This window comes from Lissotriton vulgaris, chromosome 9, assembly GCF_964263255.1.
Source record: "Lissotriton vulgaris chromosome 9, aLisVul1.2, whole genome shotgun sequence".
In the NCBI taxonomy this organism is placed as follows: Eukaryota; Metazoa; Chordata; class Amphibia; order Caudata; family Salamandridae; genus Lissotriton; species Lissotriton vulgaris.
This window is the reverse complement of record NC_141697.1, coordinates 875,059,648-875,084,398: the sequence shown is the minus strand read 5'-3', so window position 1 is coordinate 875,084,398 and position 24,751 is coordinate 875,059,648.

Genomic DNA, 24,751 nt, shown 5'->3' with positions numbered 1-24,751 from the left:
AAAAAGCGTGGAAAAAAGACCCAACCACCAGCACCAAGGACGCCTTCAAAAACGCCACCCGCACTCACCACCAACTAATCCAAAAAGCCAAGAAAACAGCATTCAAGGATCGACTTGACAACAACGCCCACAACAGCAAGGAACTTTTCAACATCGTCAAGGAGTTTTCCAACCCCTCGGCCAACTCCAACGACATCACCCCCTCTCAAGCCCTCTGCGACTCCCTAGCCTCATTCTTCCACAACAAGATTGCAGACATCCACAACAGCTTCGACAACCAACCCGGAGCCCAACCCACCCAACCACATGCTGAACACTCTCCCCCCGCGAACACCCTTAACGACTGGAACCCAATCTCCACTGAGGACACCATCCGCCTGATGAACTCCATCCACTCAGGATCCCCCACAGACCCATGCCCTCACCACATCTTCAACAAAGCAGACTCCGTCATAGCACCGCACCTCCGAGACGTCATCAATTGCTCCTTCAACTCCGCCACCTTTCCGGAAAACTGGAAACACGCTGAACTCACCGCCCTTCTGAAAAAACCCACAGCGGACCCCACCGAACTCAAAAATTACCGCCCCATCTCGCTCCTTCCATTCCCGGCCAAAGTAATCGAGAAAGCTGTCAACAACCAGCTCGCTGCTTTCCTCGAAGCCAACAAATCCCTCGACTCCTCACAATCTGGCTTCCGAGCAAAACACAGCACTGAGACCGCCCTCATCGCAGCAACAGACGACATTCGAACTCTACTGGGCAATGGAGACACAGTCGCCCTCATCCTCCTCGACCTCTCTGCAGCATTCGACACAGTCTGCCACAGCACCCTTTTACAACGCCTCAGCAACATCGGAATACATGGAAAAGCACTTGAATGGATCACCTCGTTCCTCACCGGAAGAACCCAGAGAGTCCGCCTTCCACCATTCAAGTCCAAAGCCACCAAAGTCATCTGTGGCGTACCACAAGGTTCCTCTCTCAGCCCCACCCTCTTCAACGTATACATGAGCCCCCTCGCGACCATCGCCCGCCAACACAACCTCAACATCATCTCTTACGCGGATGACACTCAACTGATCCTTTCTCTCACCAAGGACCCCAGCACCGCCAAAACTAACCTACACGAAGGAATGAAAGAAGTTGCTGAATGGATGAAACTCAGCCGTCTGAAACTGAACTCAGATAAAACAGAAGTCCTCATCCTAGGTACATCCCCCTCTGCATGGGACGACTCTTGGTGGCCGGAAGCCCTTGGAAAAGCACCCATCCCGACAGACCACGCACGGAACCTAGGCGTTATCCTGGATTCTTCACTTTCAATGAACAGACAAGTCAGCGCCGTATCCTCATCCTGCTTCAACATTCTTCGGATGCTCAAAAAAACATTTCGCTGGATCCCCACCGAAACCAGGAAAACAGTCACCCATGCTCTGGTCACGAGCCGACTGGACTACGGAAACACCCTCTACGCAGGCACTACCGCTAAACTCCAAAAGAAACTCCAACGAATCCAAAACGCCTCAGCCAGAATCATATTAGACATCCCACGCAACGAACACATCTCTGGTCACCTGAAAGACCTCCACTGGCTACCCGTCAAGAAGAGAATCACTTTCCGACTACTAACCCACGCACACAAATCACTCTACGACATCGGACCAGAATGCCTCAACTCAAGACTGTCCTTCTACACCCCCTCCCGCCAGCTACGCTCCTCCAGCCAAGCCCTCGCCACTGTACCCCGCATCAACAAGACCACAATGGGAGGTAGATCCTTCTCTTACCTGGCTGCTAAAACATGGAACTCACTCCCCACTCACCTTCGCCTTACCCAGAACCACCTAGCTTTCAGAAAGCAACTTAAAACGTGGATATTTGATAAGTAATCCTCCTCCCCCTCCTTAGCGCCTTGAGACCCTCTGGGTATGTAGTGCGCTATACAAATTCTCTGACTTGACTTGACTTGACTTGACCCTTTGTGGGTCATGTATACATTAACTAAGGTTTTCTTTGTGCGCTGGAGTTAATTTCAGAAGCTGGCCTTTCACCTGGAATTGACCCTGCCAAGCCAATTTCCCTGCAGGATCGTTATCCACTTTCCCAATCACCATTCAAGACATTTGTTAACTTTTAAGTTTCTTTACGTTTCTGTTATCTTGCACATTATCTGAAACTACTTTTCTTTACTGTTTCTTCATTTCATGGGTTACGCTTTCAATTAAGGGTTTGTCTGGGCCTTCAAGATTATTATTTAGATATGCCTAAATATTAACTTGTGGGTTGGGACACTGTAACATGAGCTTTACTGTATGATGCTGTGTGATGTCATGTATTTTCTATTGGTTGAATTTTGGTGCAGGGGCGTGCATTTTAAATGTACCTTTTTGTGTATAAATAGGGATGTCTCGCCTTAGTAAAATTGAGCAGTTTCTTGAGTTGTACACCGTGTTGTATTGCTGGGATATCTGCTACTAGCTGCAGCTAATAAATTTGATCTCTGACGCCACCTAGAAGTATTCCGTGTCTCTGTATCCCAAGGCAAGGGAACCCAGAGGACTTTGGGCGTGTCCCTGGCGCCGCTGGGTATTTGATATCCCAGTTCTTCATTTCCATGGTTCAAAATTTACCCCTGAGTTTTACCTGCCATCAAATATTCTTTTCTATGATATGCTGAGTCACTCCCATGGCCTTAAATGGACCTCTCATTTGTAAAGATGCTGGCTGTAAAAACACAGAGACAGAACTGGGCAAATAAGCATGATTACCTAGAGTGCCACAACACCACAGAATAAATGCCAACACTTTCAACATTCTCATATTCATATTCACTGTTAGCTCTAAAATATTTAAAAAACAATACACTTTTTGAAACTATTTGGCAACATTGTTTGAGCTCAGCCTCAACTCTGTAGAACTTTTGCAGATTACATAATGCATGAAAGGAGCAAGAGTGATGGGGCCAATCAGAAATAGAAATGATCAAGGGTCTGGATCAATCAGGATTAATTAGAGTTAGGAAAAGAAAAAGCTGCAGACAAACTATGGGGCATATTACCAAGGAATAGCGATATTTATCGCTAAATGCGCTGAGCGCATTTTTTATTATCGCTGCCTACCGCTGGATATGTTAGCGAGAAAACACGCTATTGGCAACGTTTTTCTCCATTGTGCTAAAATATCCAGCGATAGCGGCGAAATGCGTGAATATCGCTGAGAGTACGGCGATATTCACGCATTAGCGACAAAATGCTCTTAGCCATGTTATCCACCTCCCATTGGATAACATGGCTAAGAACTGGTCTGGGCAGGTGTTAACATTTGGAGATATTTGCGCTTAGCACGAATATTTCCATCGCACCTGCCTTGCTAATAGGCGATAGTGACGTTAGCGACTGCTTTCAGTCGCTAACTGGTTCGGTACACTCACTTTGCATGTCATTAGCGATAAACATCGCTGACATGCAAAGCGGGCCCCAAACCGCTCGCTATCGCCTAAAAGCTGTCGCTAACATCAGTTAGCGACAGCTTGCTAATAGGGCGATAGAATTATCGCCCTGCTTGATAATACGCCCCCATGTTCTATTGTGTTGCAGCAGAAGAGTGTTAAAGAAAAACAATGGTTTTGGGTGGCCTAAGCAGGTCCTAGTGTAGTAAAGTATAGTTTAGGTAGATGAATTAATCCTGGGAGACAGTATTGTAAGGTAAGTTAACATACACATAAAAAACTTTATTTATGTTTTTGCAATTATGTTTTTTGTTTTTCAGGTGCTCACACATGTGACAAGGTGCTTATAGTGACTGAGTGAATATTGTTAAAAAACTATATACAAGGTGTCACAAACAAGGGTATTCCCCAAAGAAATATATACAGTAGGATAGGGGAGTTTCCTTGAGTGGGTCGACGGCGTTTCGATCTAAATGATTCTAGATCATCATCAGGACGTGAGCTTTCCTGAAAAAATGAATTTAGGTTTTAATACTGAGGCCTTACAAAATAATAACTTCCTAAAACAAAGTGATATGCTGCTCCCAGTGGCATATAATTCATGCACATTTCTATAAATTTAAAGGTAGGCGAAACGTGAATGAAACGCGCTTTTTTAAAAAAATTGGAGGGTTAACTTTTTTAGAATTGAAGTTATTTTACGCGCTATTTAGCGTGGGTGCTTGCTTACTTCGCACGAGGTAGTAGGATTAATTTTCAGAATTAATTTTCAGATATCGGCGAACAAGGTGCTTAAACTGTGGTAGCTTGGTCCAACTGTCTAGAGCAAGAGGGATTCAAGGGAGAATCAATTAGGCATATAGTAATCCCTTCGAAGTTGGAATATAATGCGCTACAGTTGGTGACTTACTCAGCGTATTCTTATCAAGACTTGAGTTTTAAATCTTGAAAGGGTAGCTCTAGTTCTAAGGGTTCAACATAGTCTAAGGGCAAGATGAAACCAAGGTTAGGTATTATTAAACGGAGTTATTGAATGATGAGACAATTGAGAGTAAAGGTATTACCAATGATGGTCCATTATTAGTTGCAGAGGTTAAGGTAAAGGATACTGAATATAAGCCGGTTATTTATCTGAAAAAACGAAAGAAGGGGGTGAAAATTAGGAATCAAATTGAGTGTGGTACATGCTTATACTTTCCTATATCCACACCAAAGAGTCGCATTACCCGGTAGTGGTTGCTGTACAACGTTCCGGCGGGAACTGGGGAAGACAAAGGGAGGCATTTAAGAGTTAATTACTGCCGCCCCACTTCTGAAAAGTGCACGGGCTAGAGGCACTATTAGAGTCGGCGCATTTACTTACTGAATCTCCGCGGTCCGCGGCTCAGCTACCTCTGCCTCGCTGCTTCGGCGTGTGGAAGCGCCACAGCGATTACTTCCTGGTTTTAAGCGCATGCGCCGGCAAATTGTCGCTTACGCTACTCTCAGTGGGCTTATCACAACGCGCATGCCTAGAGGTGAAGTGTCTTGTAACAGCGCGCCTGCTCGGCGGGGAAGTGGACTCAGAACGCTAGTAGGTAATTGCAGGTGCCTGTAAATCATAATGCAATACATTTCACGTAACATTTAAAGGGTACAAGAGATGTTACATTTTTGATATGTAAGGATTATAAAACATTGTGCTGCATGATCGTCAATGAAGGCAATAGTTCTGGAATTACGAATCGAGGGTTAGCCACAGCTGTTCCACTCATCAAGAGTGTTGAGTCCTTTCTCAATACTTTTACATAAGAAAATCCATTTGCACTCAAGGCGATTCAAGATTGTCTGTTGATTGCCCCCTCTTGCATTGGGCAAAAGCTGGTCAACAACCTGCCATTGTAAATCATTTTCTGAATGTCCTTTTTCCACATAATGTTCCACTAGGGGTGCAGATAACACCTTACAACGAATTCTGCTCCTGTGTTGCGAGATCCGGGTCTTTATCTGCTGCGTAGTTTGGCCAATGTACAGTTGTTGGCATGGGCATTGAATACAGTATATAACATTTTTAGAGTTACAATTAGTAAAAGATTTCAGCTTATGTTTACAATTTTCATACTCAAACACCTTAGTATTGGTCGTGAACTCGCATGCAGTGCAGTTGTTACATTTGTAGTGCCCTACAATAGGTGGAAGGTTCAGACATGTCTCTATGGTGGTATTTTTATTGGTTATAGTGGCAGCTCGCACTAAATGATCTTTGAGATTACGACCTCTTTTGAAGGAGAATAAGGGCGTCCCTGTATCAAGTTCCAAGGGAGATAGTACAGGCCAATGTTTTTTAATAGCTTTACACAGTTTGTTACTAACTGTACTGAATGTTGTCACACAGGTTATTCTCTTGAGGGGTTCCCTCTTTTTAGGTTGTAAGAGATGTTCTCTATGGGCATACCAAGCCCGTTTCATAGCTCCTCTCACAAGCTTTCTGGGGTAGCCTCTATTCCTCAGTTTTGAACATAAGGTTTCAGCCTCTAGAAAGAAATCCTGTTTAAATTTACAGTTACGCCTAATTCTGAGGAATTGGCCATAGGGAAGGCCATCCCGAAGTGCCCTTGGATGTGCACTGTGATATTCTAAAAGCATATTGCGCTCTGTGGGCTTTCTAAAGAGTGTGGTATACAATTCCTCATCATGACACTTGATAGTGACATCTAGATAATCAATCTGATGTCTATCAAAATTGAAGGTGAATCTCAGATCTGTTTGACTGTTGTTCAGCCACTCACAATAGTTTCTTAGTGTGTCTTCGTCCCCTTTCCAGATCATGAGCACATCATCTATGTATCTGCGCCAACTAAGGATGTTGTCACGATACGGATTGCCGGCGTTCAGAATGATATTAGATTCTAAATCATCTACATACCATTGTTTTTCTTTAACAATATTTCGACCCCAGGTTTTACTAATGTTCTCCATAACAACTCTACGTGCAGTGGCTACACTGCAAGGGTTCCACTCATTGAGTGGTATTTATGTCAAATCAGTGCATCATAGACCCCAATTAAATTGGAAATGTCTATACAAGTAGGTACTACCTACACAGAAGAATATATAGCAAGCAAACTCACTGGTCCTTCCTTACTTCAGGGCCCTACACTAAGCACTAGAACCACCACAGACCCAGCTAATGATAAATTATCTGAACTTGAACGCCTGAAGAAAAAACACGTACGGACAGAGCTGCATGCCCGTATGTTAACAGACTACTTGAGAGCAGAAATTATACCAGTGGGTCTTCAAGTGCGAAACGTCCCTGCCATCTTCATCCAAGATCCGAAATTCAAAGCAGGTTTTGCACATATCGGCACCACCTGCTCACGCCATTGGATGGCGCTCGGTATTGATACAGCAATAGAACACAGTAAACAAGAACTAGAGGAGATTAAGGCATTAGAAGAGGCCATAAGAGGACTAGATACTTTGGCAGATGCAAAAACCTGTCTTGAAAAAATTGATCGTACTATTCAGGATTTTGAAGCTTTTGAAATTCACAAGAAAACAACCAAAGTGACTAAAGATATTAAGAACTATAGCAAAGAAAAAACCTATCCCTACCTCCAGGAAGATTTCTTCTCTGTAGGCCATCAGGAACAACAGAAATTTCCAACAGGCACCTGGGGACGTTTTTGAAACAGAGCCCCTGTGACCTTCTCAGTCTCTTCAGCCGAATCTGACGGCTCAGACATAACAGAGGGCCCAAGTACTTCAACCCATAGTAATCCACCCCCCCATTTTTTAGGCAGGGGTCAGCAGAGGAATACAGATCCCCCCAGAGGCAGAGGGAGAGGGAGAGGCAGAACCAGACCGAGGTACAACTTTCCCCCGGGGGAGCGCCAAACCAGGAATCGCTTCTACCAATGGGGCTACCAATACTGAATACGGAAATACCTCCTCAATCCAATATGGAAACTATACCCATATTCAACCTCTCTAGTCACCAACTAAACTCTACAGACATCTCCCTTCTGAGTAGAGGACTATCCTTCGTCCCTTCAGAAAAGCCTAACTGGTTTAACATTCAGTCAGAAATGTTTCTGTTCTTTAGAAAAATAAGACTACAAGCCTTTTTCAGAGACAGAGAAGTTGCTCCATAACATGACACTACAGGACTACGCCCTAACTCCTCTTTCAACCCAACAAGCAGCATTATGCCCCCCGAGGTGATTACTTTTGAACATCTAATCCTTCGCGAGCTGGATAACATGAAAAAAGACTACAGATATACACCATACAATATCAGTAGAGAAGAAAGAAATAGTCTCATTGAACTTAGACTGAATGACAACATTGTGATAAAACCCTGTGACAAGGGCGGTGGGATTGCAATTCAAGATCGCTCGTCCTATGAAGCTGAAATTGAGCGTCAAATTAATAATACAACACACTACGAGAAACTGAGACAAAACCCCACAAAAGATATTAGTGAAAAGATCCAGCAGATCACTAAAAATGCCTTAGAGGAAGGTTACATCAGTAAAAATGAATATCTGTTCCTTAACAATAAGGAACCCCGTACCCCAGTACTGTATACACTTCCCAAATTACACAAAAACCTGAGAACACCACCAGGGAGACCTATCCTTTCAGGATGTGGATCAATTTTAGAACCTTTAGGGAAGTATATTGACTTTTTTATAAAAGATTTGGTAAAAGACACAGCCACGTATATCAAAGATACCACACACCTAATAAATCTTATTGAATCTCATCCATATCATCCTGACTCAGAACTACTTGTCACTCTTGACATAGAGTCATTATATACTAATATTCCACAACAGAAAGGTATGGATGTAATTCGAAATCATCTCAACAAACGTCCTGCGCCCCACCAAGTTCCCACAGATTTCATAATGAATCTGCTTGAGATTGCCCTTACCAGAAATTACTTCATCTTTAAAGACACCTATTACAGACAATGCAAAGGGACTTCTATGGGGGCTATTTTTGCCCCCAACTTTGCTATACTTTTTGTAGATGATTTAGAATCTAATATCATTCTGAACCCCGGCAATCCGTATCGTGACAACATCCTTAGTTGGCGCAGATACATAGATGATGCGCTCATGATCTGGAAAGGGTACGAAGACACACTAAGAAACTATTGTGAGTGGCTGAACAACAGTCAAACAGATCTGAGATTCACCTTCAATTTTGATAGACATCAGATTGATTATCTAGATGTCACTATCAAGTGTCATGATGAGGAATTGTATACCACACTCTTTAGAAAGGCCACAGAGCGCAATACGCTTTTAGAATATCACAGTGCACATCCAAGGGCACTTCGGGATGGCCTTCCCTATGGCCAATTCCTCAGAATTAGGCGTAACTGTAAATTTAAACAGGATTTCTTTCTAGAGGCTGAAACCTTATGTTCAAAACTGATGAATAGAGGCTACCCCAGAAAGCTTGTGAGAAGAGCTATGAAACGGGCTTGGTATGCCCATAGAGAACATCTCTTACAACCTAAAAAGAGGGAACCCCTCAAGAGAATAACCTGTGTGACAACATTTAGTACAGTTAGTAACAAACTGTGTAAAGCTATTAAAAAACATTGGCCTGTACTATCTCCCTTGTAACTTGATACAGGGACGCCCTTATTCTCTTTCAAAAGAGGTCGTAATCTCAAAGATCATTTAGTGCGAGCTGCCACTATAACCAATAAAAATACCACCATAGAGACATGTCTGAACCTTCCACCTATTGTAGGACACTACAAATGTAACAACTGCACTGCATGCGAGTTCACGACCAATACTAAGGTGTTTGAGTATGAAAATTGTAAACATAAGCTGAAATCTTTTACTAATTGTAACTCTAAAAATGTTATATACTGTATTCAATGCCCATGCCAACAACTGTACATTGGCCAAACTACGCAGCAGATAAAGACCCGGATCTCGCAACACAGGAGCAGAATTCGTTGTAAGGTGTTATCTGCACCCCTAGTGGAACATTATGTGGAAAAAGGACATTCAGAAAATGATTTACAATGGCAGGTTGTTGACCAGCTTTTGCCAAATGCAAGAGGGGGCAATCAACAGACAATCTTGAATCGCCTTGAGTGCAAATGGATTTTCTTATGTAAAAGTATTGAGAAAGGACTCAACACTCTTGATGAGTGGAACAGCTGTGGCTAACCCTCGATTCGTAATTCCAGAACTATTGCCGTCATTGACGATCATGCAGCACAATGTTTTATAATCCTTACATATCAAAAATGTAACATCTCTTGTACCCTTTAAATGTTACGTGAAATGTATTGCATTATGATTTACAGGCACCTGCAATTACCTACTAGCGTTCTGAGTCCACTTCCCCGCCGAGCAGGCGCGCTGTTACAAGACACTTCACCTCTAGGCATGCGCGTTGTGATAAGCCCACTCAGAGTAGCGTAAGCGACAATTTGACGGCGCATGCGCTTAAAACCAGGAAGTAATCGCTGTGGCGCTTCCACACGCCGAAGCAGCGAGGCAGAGGTAGCTGAGCCGCGGACCGCGGAGATTCAGTAAGTAAATGCGCCGACTCTAATAGTGCCTCTAGCCCGTGCACTTTTCAGAAGTGGGGCGGCAGTAATTAACTCTTAAATGCCTCCCTTTGTCTTCCCCAGTTCCCGCCGGAACGTTGTACAGCAACCACTACCGGGTAATGCGGCTCTTTGGTGTGGATATAGGAAAGTATAAGCATGTACCACACTCAATTTGATTCCTAATTTTCACCCCCTTCTTTCGTTTTTTCAGATAAATAACCGGCTTATATTCAGTATCCTTTACCTTAACCTCTGCAACTAATAATGGACCATCATTGGTAATACCTTTACTCTCAATTGTCTCATCATTCAATAACTTCGTTTAATAATACCTAACCTTGGTTTCATCTTGCCCTTAGACTATGTTGAACCCTTAGAACTAGAGCTACCCTTTCAAGATTTAAAACTCAAGTCTTGATAAGAATACGCTGAGTAAGTCACCAACTGTAGCGCATTATATTCCAACTTCGAAGGGATTACTATATGCCTAATTGATTCTCCCTTGAATCCCTCTTGCTCTAGACAGTTGGACCAAGCTACCACAGTTTAAGCACCTTGTTCGCCGATATCTGAAAATTAATTCTGAAAATTAATCCTACTACCTTGTGCGAAGTAAGCAAGCACCCACGCTAAATAGCGCGTAAAATAACTTCAATTCTAAAAAAGTTAACCCTCCAATTTTTTTTAAAAAGCGCGTTTCATTCACGGTTCGCCTACCTTTAAATTTATAGAAATGTGCATGAATTATATGCCACTGGGAGCACCATATCACTTTGTTTTACGAAGTTATTATTTTGTAAGGCCTCAGTATTAAAACCTAAATTGATTTTTTCAGGAAAGCTCACGTCCTGATGATGATCTAGAATCATTTAGATCGAAACGCCGTCGACCCACTCAAGGAAACTCCCCTATCCTACTGTATATATTTCTTTGGGGAATACCCTTGTTTGTGACACCTTGTATATAGTTTTTTAACATTATTCACTCAGTCACTATAAGCACCTTGTCACATGTGTGAGCACCTGAAAAACAAAAAACATAATTGCAAAAACATAAATAAAGTTTTTTATGTGTATGTTACCTTACCTTACAATACTGTCTCCCAGGATTAATTCATCTACCTAAACTATACTTTACTCCACTAGGACCTGCTTAGGCCACCCAAAACCATTGTTTTTCTTTAACAATATTTCCACCCCAGGTTTTACTAATGGGGTACCCTTGTTCTCCATAACAGCAGCAGAAGAGTGGGCAAAATATATAGAGCCACCAATCTTAATCTCAACTTAATTTGAATTTACTAGGCAGAGTACTGGCTTTTCTGAGCAGGAACTGTCCATTTTGTTGACTGAACGAATGGTCATCTGTAACCCTGATAATGGTTTTCTGCATCACCATTTCCTGTCATTGGTTCCAGTGTCCACGGTGCAAGGGTGCCTGCGTTGGTGCACAGATGCTAATTGTGCTGCGGTGCTGGCTGAAAGGACAGGAATGCACTGTATCTTATAAATACGGTGCATTCCTGTCCTTTCTAATTGGTGTAGGGCAATGCAGCAAAATGACTTGCAGTGCTGCCCTACGCCAATTCTATGTAAATATGCTCCCTGACCTTGCCGCTTAATGTTATTGCCCAAGCCTGGGCATCAAATTCAGCAAAGCCAGGCCCAGTAACTACCACAGGTTGCGCTGTTGGTTACACGTCATGCCTTAAGCACATGTACAGTAAATTTGAGAGTGTTGGGTTAATAAAGTGAACCATAACTGGCGAAAAGCAGGGTTTAAAGTTTTGATCCTAAAGCTAACATTTCAAAATCACACAGGAAGAATGTCATGAAATTAATTATTTTTTCTTCATGATTCATGGCTATAGTGTATGAATGCTAGAAAATAACAAGTCTAGAGATTTGAATGGTATATTACAAAATACATAAGTATTCAGGACTTATTCATAGGGTTGGTGTGTTTTAGAAGAACAAAGTTGTACAGAATGAACATCTGAAAAATGTGAGGTATGCTATAAGAAGTGTTGATGGTTGCGACAGCTCAAGAAGGAGTCTCCTCAAATAGGTAAGCATTCCCGCAGAAAACCTGGTATTTTTGCGTAAAAAGCCACCCATGCGAGCTTTTCCGAGGAATCCAGTACTGATACAGCACAGTTACATGTCAGTCCCCTATTGGCCGGGTTAGTAAGGAAATGTTTTCAAGATTTCCAATATAATTCAGTTTGACTTGATACTACTGTGTCTACTGAGCTGCATCTTCATCACCTATAGTGTTCAAAAAGCAAAACTGCACTGTTATGTTATGTTATGTTATGTTATAGCCGTACTTTTTGAGCGCACGGCTACCCCAAGGGGTGTCCCGGCGCTTTAGCAAAGAGGCCTGAGAAACCCAGAAACACAAAGGCAGAAACGCTACAGTCACAGTGATTACATGGAGAAGAGCACGGTCTTCAGCTCCTTCCTAAAAGCCAGGAGGTTATTAGCTTTACGGAGGGAGAGAGGGAGCTCATTCCAAAAACGAGCTGCCACATATTGAAAAGCCCGGCCTCCCATCCGGACTCGTTTGACAGCAGGCACCTCCATTTTAGCCAAATCGGCTGACCGCAACATCCTCCGCGGAACATAGAAAGCGATACGCTTCCTAATGTAGTTGGGGCCAACAGAGTGGAGGGCTTTGAACGCCAGCCTGAGGATTTTAAACCTGATTCTGCTAGAAATAGGTAGCCAGTGCAACCTATTTAGCAGCAATGAGGCACTGGCTCTTCTTGGCAGGCCAAATATGGCTCTGGCCGCCGAGTTTTGGACAATTTGCAGTCTGGACAGAAGGTACTTTGGCAGGCCTGCAAAGAGCGCATTAGCGTAATCTAGACGAGACCCCACAAGCGCCTGGACTACAGTCTTACGATATTGCAGGGAGAGCAGTGGAAGGAATTTCCTGAGCATCTTGAGGATGCCAAAGCATTTCCCTGATAGCCCCAAAATATGGGGTCGGAAAGAGAGGTCGTCATCAAACACAACTCCAAGGTTTTTCACTTGGGAAGATGACTTCTCAGGAGGGAACATGTCCTGGGGCCACCACTGCTTTCAGCCAGGATCGGGGGCACAGCCAAAAAAGAGCAACTCAGACTTATCCGAGTTGCATTTCAGGCTGTGCCGCTGAAACCACGCAAAGACTGCACTCAGACAGTCTTTGATTCTGTCACCGTCAAAGACCTCTCCCTTCCTGCAGGTAAACAGGAGCTGGGTGTCATCAGCGTATGAGATGACCCGGGCCCCAAACGCCTCCGCTACCGTCGCCAGAGGGGCCATGTAGATGTTAAAGACGGTGGGGCTCAGAATGGACCCGTGAGGCACCCCAACCTCTAGCGATGGCATTTCCGCGGAGAACGGTGGAGCCCAGATCACCTGTCGACGGTCGGCTAAGAAGGATTGAAACCAATCTAACACCGTCCCCCGCAGTCCTATCTCCCTGAGTCTTAAAAGGAGTCCTGCGTGTGGGACGGTGTCGAAAGCCGCCGACAGGTCCAGCATGACTAACATAGCCTTTCCCCCCCGATCGAGCGTCTCCCTGATGGCGTCGGTCACCTCCACGAGGGCTGTCTCCGTGCTATAGTTAGCACGGAAACCAGATTGGGAATCATGGAGCATGTTGTTATTCTCAATAAAGGTGGTAAGAGTATGCTGAACATGTTTCTCAACCACCTTCGACAGAGCAGGGAGGAGGGAGATCGGTCTATAGTTAGCCAGCTGCAAGGGGTCTAACAGAGGTTTTTTGATCAGCGGCAGAATGAGTGCGTGTTTCCATTCTCGAGGTACCACCCCGGAGCTCAATGACAAATTGAGCAAGGGATTCAGCAAGCTGTTTACTGCCGATGCCACCTTGCCCAGACACTTTGCTGGACAAGCATCCAGAGGTGAGCCAGATTGAAGCCGGGATAATAGCTCAAGCGATGTTTCACAGGACAACTGGGGAAAGACCGATAGTGTGGGCCCGGACTCTACCTCTAAAGATGGTGCCGACCTCCATTTGCAACCTGAGGCATCGGCATCCATAGAAGGATCCACGGGGGGGAAGGAGTCTTGAATCTTTATAATTTTTGTGACAAAAAAGTCAACAAGCTGCCTAATCCACTCTTCAGTATGAGAGTGTGAGAGGACACCTGCAGCAGGATCAACAAACTCTTTCACAATTCTAAACAATTCCCTACTCATGTTATCAGTTTGGTCTATTCTATGCTCGAGATATTCCTTTTTGGCTTCAGAAATCTGTTTGTGGTATAATTTTATGACATCACGGTACTTGATTTTCTCCACAAGATCGTACTTGCGGCGCCAGAGTCTTTCCGCCTTTTTACAGTCTTGGCGCATTTTTCGTAGTGATGAGGTAAACCAAGGAGCGGAGTCATGGCAGGGGGCTATTCTAGCTGACTTCAGTGGGGCTAGCTCCTCAAATCTTGCTTGCAACCAGTTCTGAACCAAAGTTAGGTCAGCTTCTAGGTTCCTTGTCAGTTTACACGGATATTGACAGAGAGCATCAGAGAGCATGTCTACTGTCACTAAGTGAAATGCTCTAGACTGTCGAGTCACATCCTTCTGTGTTCTTCTGTGCGCACTATACATGTATGAATTTGAAAGAGCAAATCTATTCTCACTTTTGTTTCTCTAGCATGGTTACCCAGTGCTTGACATCCAAACTTGAACATTGGTAAACTGACATTTATCACAACCAGATTGTATTTCCAACAAAACCATTAAAAACACATTTCTTGAAACCTAAGCATGACACTAATGTGTTATGGCATTCTGGACTAAAACTACATCTCTACTGTTACATTACTGGTTCTTCATACTATGGATGGAGTCAAGATGTCAAGAAATATCCATATACTATAAGACATGCTCAATTAAGTCTTGACAGATGGTAAACAATGGGCTCCTTCATACCCCACCTCCAGCAAAAACACCCAAGTGTACTAGTGTATTTATGTCAGAACTGTACCATGTCTTTGATGCCACCATTCATGAGTCAATGTTTTCTTTGGTGGACGATGCCCACGAGACTGGGTGCACAGAAGCCTAATCAAATGTATGTTTGTTATAACGAGGCTAAAGTTGGACAAACAAAGGTAACATTATTCTATCCAATGGGCATTTTAACCAAAAAAGTACATTTGAATGCATCAATGTTCATCTGCTCAAAGAATTCAGATCAATGAATTCTATGTCAGGACCGGAGGCTTCGGATTATGCCATTCTTTCATCGCTTTATTCTCTACAGCAGCAAGAAAAAATATAACACAACTACTTTTCCCATGAACATTTGGGGGAAAGAATAAAGTCACCATGAGTCCTATTACAGTGTCCATGTACATGTGTCTCCCATCATGCTCCACTGTACTTGTCTCCTCCTCTTTCTTCGCTGCTCGCAGCAAGTTAAGTTGGTTTTTTCCTTCTCTCCTGGGTTTGGGTTTCTGTGTGGTGCCTTTGGCCTTTGGGTCGGGTGTCGGGTTTCTGTTTTTTCTCCACAGATTCCCTTGATTGGTCGCGGGACGCCTAGTGCGCTCCTTACGCGATCTTTGCCCAGTAGTGTGCGGTGTGGTGGCGCGGCCACCAGGGGCCGGTGTCTCGTTTGCTGAAGGTGCGCTCCCAGAAGCTTCTAGAGTGTTCTGGCGCGCTCCGGTCACCAGCGGACCCGTGCCTAGCCTCCCGGCTCTGACACCCTGCGGGGTCGCAATTAGGTTTTCCCTTGCTTCTGAACGCCCTTTGGGTTGTACTTTTGGCGAACACCCTACGGGGTCGTAAGTGTGCTGTGGGACCACTTTGCTGGGAGGCGCCCCGAGACTCGGTGGGCTGCAGCGTTCCCAGGGCCTTGCCCGTTCATTGTGTGCCTCTGGCCACCCATATCGTTGGGACTCCCCAGACTTTAGAGCGCCCTGAGGAGGGTCATTGTTTTGCCTGCCGTTCCCGCTGCTAGAGCCTAATTTAACTCGCTATGCAGGGGAATGCGGACAATTATCCGGAGGAGGACCCTCATGAACTATTTTCCGTTGGACGACGACTTTTACCAGGCAGTCGACGATTCCATCTACCGCGCGGTTGACCAGGCTATAGTCCCCCTGGAACAACGTCTTTCAGCGCGCCTGGACGAGGCCTATGCCAAGTTTGCCGCCTTGATTCCGGTGCCGGTCCCGGCCTCCGGGCCTGATTCGTCCCCTACCCTGCCTCCTCCCAAGAAGCCTTGCACTGAGGGGGTTGATTCGGCGGCTTTTGCCAAGGTAAAGAGTGCCTTCAAGGCCCTGGAGGACGCACAAGCTCCCGCTCCTCTTCCTTCGGAGGCTCCGCCGCTTTCTCCGCCTGCGATGTCTCCGGACCCGCAGCGCGACGCCGACGACTCCCCGGACTCGGAGGAGGAGGCCTGTTCTTCCAGGTCGTGGCTCCCGTCTCAACCCTCATCCTCCGCAGGTCCGTCGGACATGCTGGACCCGGACGATATCGTCCATCCCCATTCCTCAGAGTGGGTCCCGTGCGACAAGGTGGCCCAGTACGTAGCTAATAGGCTGCGGAAGCCAGTGGACAAGGATGCTAGGAGCCGCCTGCGCGCGGAGTGTCCCCGGCCGTCGTTGGATGGCAAGGTGGCCATGACCCCGGACATCGATCCGAAGATGGCGACCTTCCTGCAGAAATTTGTCAAGGACCCGCGGAAGGGTATCGACAGGTCCTGGCGCACTTGCCAGGACAAGCTTCTGGATGCGGTCGGTCCCCTTACCAAGATCCTGGATATGGCGGAGGAAGCCAAGGTGTCGGGTGACGCAATTTCCCCTGAGGTCCTTTCCAACTGGGCCCAGAGGGCCATTATCTTCCTTGGCAACGCCAACTGCGCCCTCTCGACGGAGCGGAGGCGCTCCCTGCTGATCAAAGTGGATCCCAAGCTGGGTGACCTCACCTCGTCGGAGGCGGGTGCTGTAGCCCAGGGGGGCTTGTTTGGTGACCCGTTCATCAAGGAGCCGGGGAAGTTCGTGGCGACCTTCACTTCACTGGATCGTGCCCAGTCCAATATCAAAAAGGTTTTTGCGCCCCGGGTTTTTGACAAGGCCGGACGAGGCAGGGGCCGCTCCTTCGGCTGGGGCGCCAGCTCAGATCGAGGTCAAGGCTCCAGACGTGGCCAGTACCAGGACAGGGCCAAGTTCAATAATTTCTACCCCACGAGAGGGCAGAAGTTCGGAGGTCGTGGTGGTCAGGGTGGCCAACAGCAAGGCGGTGGCCGAGGTGAGTGTTCTGCCTTCCGCGAGTTTGAAAGTGGGGGGGCGCTTGGCGCAGTTTCTTCCTGCATGGGCCTCCCTTACCAGCGATGCTTGGGTGCTGCAGATGGTTCAGGGCTTCCAAATGGAGTTCCATGGCCGTCCGTGTCAGCTACAGCGTCCTCGCCCCATTACCTTTTCCCAGCGCGATGCGGCTTTGGTGAGCGAAGAGGTCGCTGCCCTCCCCCAAAAAGGGGCGATTTGTTGCGCTTGCGAACACCCCTCAGGGTTTATAAGCAACCTTTTCTTGGTAGACAAGGTAGATGGGGACAGTCGCCCCGTGATCAATCTGAAGGAGTTCAACGAGTGGTTGGTGTATCGACACTTCAAAATGGAAGGGATACATCTGCTGCGCGACGTCTTGCGACAGTCCGACTGGATGGTCAGGCTGGACTTGAAAGACGCTTATCTGACGATCCCCATTATTCCGCCTCATCGGCGTTTCCTCCAATTCAGGTGGGACGGCCAGGTTTACGAGTTTACTACTCTTCCTTTCGGGCTCTCCTCGGCACCGTGGTGCTTCACAAAGGTGTTGCGACCGGTGGTGGAGGCCTTGCGAGCTCAGGGGTTCAGGATGATAGTCTACCTAGACGACATGCTGCTCATGGATCAGTGCCCCGAGAGACTGCGGTCACAGTTGCAGTCTGCGGTCAGCCTTTTGCAAGGCCTGGGGTTCGTGATCAACGAGAAAAAGTCTCTCTTGGTTCCCATGCAATGCGCTACGTTCCTCGGTTTCACCATGGACTCGGTGGCGGCCACCTTGAGCCTGCCAGCCAGGAAGATGGCGCGGATCAGACACGAGTTGCGTCAGACCCTGGCGAAGCGGATGATTTCCTTGCGCCACCTGGCGAGGCTAGTGGGCCTGTTGTCCTCTTCGATCCAGGCTATCTTCCCGGGGCCCCTTCACTACCGCGCCATGCAGCGTTTGAAGGCGTACCACCTGCGGAGGGGCCTGACGTACTCTCAACTGATTCCTTTATCGGAGGACGTGAGGGACGAAATGCAGTGGTGGCTTACGCACATGGAGGCCTGGAATGGCCGTGCAATTTTCGGTTCCGTCCCAGATATCGTGATAGAGTCGGACGCCAGCCGTTCCGGCTGGGGGGCGCGGTGCGGGGACTTCTCCACAGGCGGCGCCTGGTCTGCTCTCGAACAGTCCTTGCATATCAACTGCTTGGAGTTGCTAGCGGGCTCCTTCGCAGTGCAATGTTGGACCAAGGACAGAGTGCAATCCTGCGTCCTTCTGAAGATGGACAACGTGTCGGCAGTCCGGTATATCAACCACCTGGGCGGCACCACGTCCAAGATGTTAGCGGACCTGGCCAGGGATTTCTGGCACTTTTGTCTAGACCGCCAGGTGTCGGTTACGGCAGAGTATTTGCCGGGTCGTCAGAACGAGGTGGCCGATTGGCACTCGAGGAATTTTCTGGACGCCAGCGTCTGGAAGCTGGACCCTTCCCTGTTTGCGGAGCTCTCGGACCTTTGGGGCCCGTTTTCGGTGGACCTGTTTGCGTCCCACTTGGACCACCAGCTTCCGCGGTATTTCAGCTGGCGCCCCGACCCTCTGGCGGCGGCGACGGATGCGTTCCCCCAAGACTGGTCGGGAATACAGGGGTATGCGTTTCCACCGTTCTCAATGATAACGCGAGTGTCAGCGTTGTTGCGACGCCAGTCGGCGCAGGTAGTGATGATCACTCCGTGGTGGAGGTCGCAAGTTTGGTTTCCGGTTCTTCTGGAACTTTCTTGGGATTTTCCGATCCTACTCCCCCAGTCTCCCCACATTCTGCTGAATCCGGAGGGAGCTCCCCACAGGTTAGTCCTGGAGGGCTCGTTGCGCCTGATGGCGTGGAGGCTCTCCGGCGACGCTGGACGTTGCCTGGCCTTTCGAGAACGGCAGAGGACTTGCTCTCCAAGGCTTGGGCCGACAGCACGACCAAACGATACAGATCAGCTTGGCTCCGGTGGAGTCGTTGGTGTGTGCGACGGGGTTTTGATCCCGTGGGGGCGCCTGTAGTGCGTGTCTTGAATTTCCTGGCGGAACTGTCTGATCTGGGCCTGGCCTATCGATCGATCAATACTTTCCGGTCGGCGGTGTCTGCGGGGCACGACCTGGTTCAAGGGTCCCCGGTTGGTGAACACCCCTTGGTCTGTAGGCTCTTGCGGGGTATACGGCTTGCCTTGCCGCCGGAGCCTCGATATTCCGCCCTGTGGGAGGGGAACAGGGTGCTTAATTTGTTCCTTTCCTGGCAACCGAACAGGTTTTTAACGCGTAAGGAATTGACGGCTAAGTTGGCCATGTTGTTGTGCCTGGTGTCCTGCAGGCGTGTCTCGGACGTGCGAGCATTGGATATAACGGCCAGGGTTTTTTCTCCTGTAGGAGTCTCCTTTACCGTCAGCAGGCGGAACAAAACCAATACTAGGGTCATTTCGTACCCGGCTTTTCAGGACTCCCCTAAGCTGTGCGTGGTGCAGTGCCTCCGTGCTTATGAGGATATGACAGAGGATACTCGCCCTCCGGGCGAACGGCAGCTGCTTATTGCCCTGCGTAAACCGTATAAGGCAGTTACTTCTCCGACGATCGCCCGTTGGGTGCATTGGATCATGCAGGAGGCGGGGATTGATACTAAACAGTTTGAGGCTCACTCTACGCGAGGTGCCATGGCGTCTAAAGCTTTTGCCCTTGGGGCTCGGTTGGAGGATCTGATGAGAGCGGCTGATTGGTCCTCGGACTCCACGTTCAAGAGATTCTATTTCAAGCCTGTTATTGATGTGGCCAGATTGGTGGTCGATAAGCTTTGAACTGGCATAATCCGAAGCCTCCGGTCCTGACATAGAATGCGAATTTGCCTAGCCTTGGTGCTGGTAAGTTCCAATTCTATTAAGGACTCGAAGGCGAGGATTATCCCCCCCAGTGACTTCAGGGAAGTGTACCCTCCCCGTATGCAATGTAAGTAAAGCGTTTATGTTCCTTTTCGAATGTGCGCTTCTGGATCTGCGGTGTACTGCTCTTCCTGTTTTACAGCTGACGTTCTATTGATGTAGGATGGATCTGATGGTATGTTCTTTTGCAGGAGCAGATAATTCTAAACAAGATGCGTGAGTGGACAGATGTTCTGGCTTCGCGCGAAGAAAGAGGAGGAGACAAGTACAGTGGAGCATGATGGGAGACACATGTACATGGACACTGTAATAGGACTCATGTTGACTTTATTCTTTCCCCCAAATGTTCATGGGAAAAGTAGTTGTGTTAAATGTTTTCTTGCTGCTGTAGAGAATAAAGCGATGAAAGAATGGCATAATCCTCGCCTCCGAGTCCTTAATAGAATTGGAACTTACCAGCACCAAGGCTAGGCAAATTCGCATTAACATACACATACACAAATGTACATTTATATAGTATTTGCACCACATTACTAGGAGTAAACAAAACGCTTACAAATTAAACTGACCATAAACTTCTCTGTATTCATTCAAGAAAAACATAAAATGGTATGCCTGCGCACCTGCCAAACAAATGATCCTCCTGCTTTGTTGTGAGTCAGACAGACAAATATGTTTCCAATGGTGGTGCCTTTTCTGTCTCTGCTGGTGGAAACCTTGCACCTACAGCCTATCTGAATGGGGCTTTAGTGTAAGTACATCAGTCCATCCACCCTAACTAGAGTGGACGGTCTGCTGCACTTTTGTTTCTGTTTAGGACCACCATGGAAAGTCTGGTGGTCCAGAACAGAGAAGAAATTACCCTGTGCCTTGAACAAAACTCCCATTATTTCTTTTTTTTAATTATATTTTTTAAAACCCTTCTTTTGGAAGTTTGTTTCTGAAAACCAAAAAAGGTTTGCACAGTTGCTACATGAAACATGGCGGCTGTTCAGCAAATTTTCAGTGCCATCAGAGGAGCCGCCGTGGCAGAGATCTCTTCCAGGCGAGCAGGGATTTCTAAATATGTTGGGCGGCAATCCATAGGAGAAGCACATGTTAGTTCCCTGCTGCCCTGAATGACTCTAGATTAGGACCAATGTCACAGTTGTTAACTTAATAACAAGTTTCAGATAAGAAAGAGGAATGATTCATGGGTTATTGGTATCACAGGTAAACATTTTATTGTGGCTCTGGACTCCGCAAAAGGATCTTTTTTGTAGCTCCCTGCTCTGATATGGCACTCTTTAATGCCTGCTCCTTGTGGTGCCATAAAGCCATGGCACATCACTTAAGATGCATTTGAATATACTTGTTATCGTTCCAAAGAAAACTCAACTAATTCTACAGGATCACCAATGCTGATGGGGAAACTGGGATTTTCATCTGGATTTTCTTACTCATCTCTAGAATCCCAAACCAGGTCGACTGGACCTTTTCCCCTGTTCTAGAAGAATAAAAGGAAGATTTTACCACAGCTTTGAACAACTTCACCATCAAATCCAAAGTAAACTCCAAGGACCACTGACTACAAACTGAAGTTTCAAAGATTTATTACAAAGCCAAAAATAGTTGGACATACAAACATCTCAGCAAGAGGTTCAGAAAATAAAACGGCACCAATACAGACATAATTCTGCGCAAGATTCTCAGACGACTCAGAATAAAAAGCAAAGTCAATTCGAGTAACATTAGGCAAACCAAGAACAGTCGCAGCTTGAAGTTTAGACTGCATTTACAATAAGAAAGGAAAAAAAATTAGTCTGTCCCTACACTATTCTACAGTGACATGCCTACATAACATTCCCATCAGACAAGAGTAAAGGTGTCAGCGGTGAAGACTTCCAAAGAAATACATTCACCTTCTTTAGGCAAATAGTCGAGCTCGTTCTAAGATGCTCCTTCTTACACCCAACTCTGCCCTAAGTTCCCCAAGACACTCTCTCTTCAGCTTTCCACATCCTGCGCTATCCGTTCCCTGACTTAGATTTTCTCTCCACCCTCGGGAGCTGTCCCTAATACAAAATCCCCAAAACAGTCAACACGCCCAGAGGGACACCCCTCTGGCAGGTGAAGATCTTCGATTTTTCCAGTATGGCACCTTTCCATCCAGCGTCCGTTAGTGTGTCCTTGGGTCCCAGGCACCTTCCTCGCTAAATGTTGCACTCCCAAATTCTTTGGCAGCTGTTCTCCATTCGCGCCTACTATCCTAACTCCTAAACAATGGACCCTTCTACCTAACGAGCCTTGTGGCCTTGCACCTGCAAACTGAAATACATGGGAACATCTCTGCGAGCATTCAAAGTTACAATTCAACATTTTGCTGAGGACAGCTTCTTCCCTGAAGAGAGAAAATCTTTCCTTCTCGACTAAAGCTAGCAAAAGAAAATACAGTTAGGCCTCTACTGGATTTAACATGTTCCAGGCCTTTGCACGTTTAAAGACATTTCTAATACAACATGACTTTACATTTTACCAATTTAGAGCATTAATCATGATTTCAATGTAAGCACTACCTTTCATATTAAAACCCTATATTAATTCACTCCTTAATTAGCACGTATATATTTCAAAAGCATTTCATTCGTAATACGACATTTCACATATGATTATACTTCTACATTAGGCAACACTGCATTTTTATTAGAACACTAAATTAGTCTCTAATTATTAACCACATCACTACATATCGTGCTGATTCTCAGCCTAACATTATAAGTCTAAACTACATTAGTAGACCCTCTAAATATGTGGGTGCCGACTACTCTGGATTATGGTGCACCCCTACAAATTTCAAAATAACATGGCGTTCCCTCAGTTCCCCCCTTTGATGACCCGTGGCATCACACACCCTACCATGTCCAACTACGGGGAGAAAATCAGTCTCTTGGTGTGACAAAAAACCTCGAATGCTCAAGAATAACCAGTTCACCAGTCCTATATAGCTTGCCCAATAACTGGCATGAGAAAAGTCTCAATCAGCCCACCCATTTGGCGGAGCTTCGTCATCTGGAGAACTAAGAGAGGAGGGTCAGATGTAGCCAGTGTTGCTCCAAGGCTAACATACATGGATACTAGACCTCATACTCTCAGAAGATCTCAGCCACTGTGATTGTTCAAGGTATGAAAAAACTGATGGAGTGCAGTTCAAGTGGTAAGCGTGTGTGAAATAAAAATGACTAAAAGGACAAAAAATATGTTTATTAGGTATTGTCCTAATGCCATAAGATAAAAAACGCCTGATAGTTTGGAACAAATTTACTATCTTCTGGCAACAAGTGAGGTCGACATGTGTCAGCCGTACGGCTAACTAGCCCGGCTTTCTTCAGGATCTTATAGATATTGAATGCTACTGCTGAAAAAAATCATTGGTGAAATGTGTTAATCATCCAATTTATTCGTAAGGAAATAAATAGATCAGTGGTATATTACCACCCTACCAGACATGTATCCCATGTGTATGTAGGTAAGAGCTATCTATTCATTCCTAGAACAAAATAATTTTTTTGTCAAAAAAAGGATAAAGCTTGTAGTGGTGAACAAAAAATATACTCAAAGCATAGAGGTAGAAAAGTCACTCTATCGATAATACACTGTATTCGACTGTGCCCATTCATAACATAATTTTAATTGGGCAATTATGGTTTCACAATTAATAAGTACTCACCCAGCTTTCTGTGGGAGTAAGTCTTACCTCACCCGGCAACTGCTCGGTTGTTGAGGCCCTGCCCTATTTGTTGGAGAAAACAGGGGGACAACGGGTAGTCACATCATCCATCTTTTGTACCCTCGTTATACTCTAAAATCAAATTTAATAAACCTAAATCAAAAACCTTAGATCATGACATTCAACACCATTAGAGAGAGCAGGCCGGTCTCAAACGTGGTAAGTTCTTTGCTTTTTGAAAATTGATAAAGTCTAATTCAATTTATTGTTATAGTTTTTGTCATTTATTAAATTTGAACCTCTACTTAAAGTTCAAAATAGCGAAGCTTTATAAAGTATCAGGATATACTCTCTCAACAATGTGCCCACTTATCCCTATAGACTTAGCCTGGTATGGGCAAAAGGACCTTTGCTGGAGTGTCCTTTCACAGATGATTCAATCAAAACATGTTGCAGAATCAAGGGTCTATCATATTATTTAGCATGTTATTGAACCCATAGCTAGAGTTAATGTGCTGTACCCATATTGGTGAGTACAAGCTCTACTACCATCATGGAATAGGCCAGAAGGATTGGGCAGTAGAATGAACCCCAAACCAGCAAAACCAACCAAGATTAACTCACCTATCCGTCGGTACCTCTTCGCAGTCTGCGAGCAGTGTGGGAGGTACCGAGGATGGTTTATGGTCCCTTCTTATAGTGGAGCTAATTGGCCTAATGAGACCCAATCGAGGCCCGCGTAGTTATATTCTAATTCCGGCGTTCGTATCACGTGCTTTATTATTGGAAAAGATGCGAGCCTCGCGTCATATTCGAACACTATCTCTGATTATTTAACCT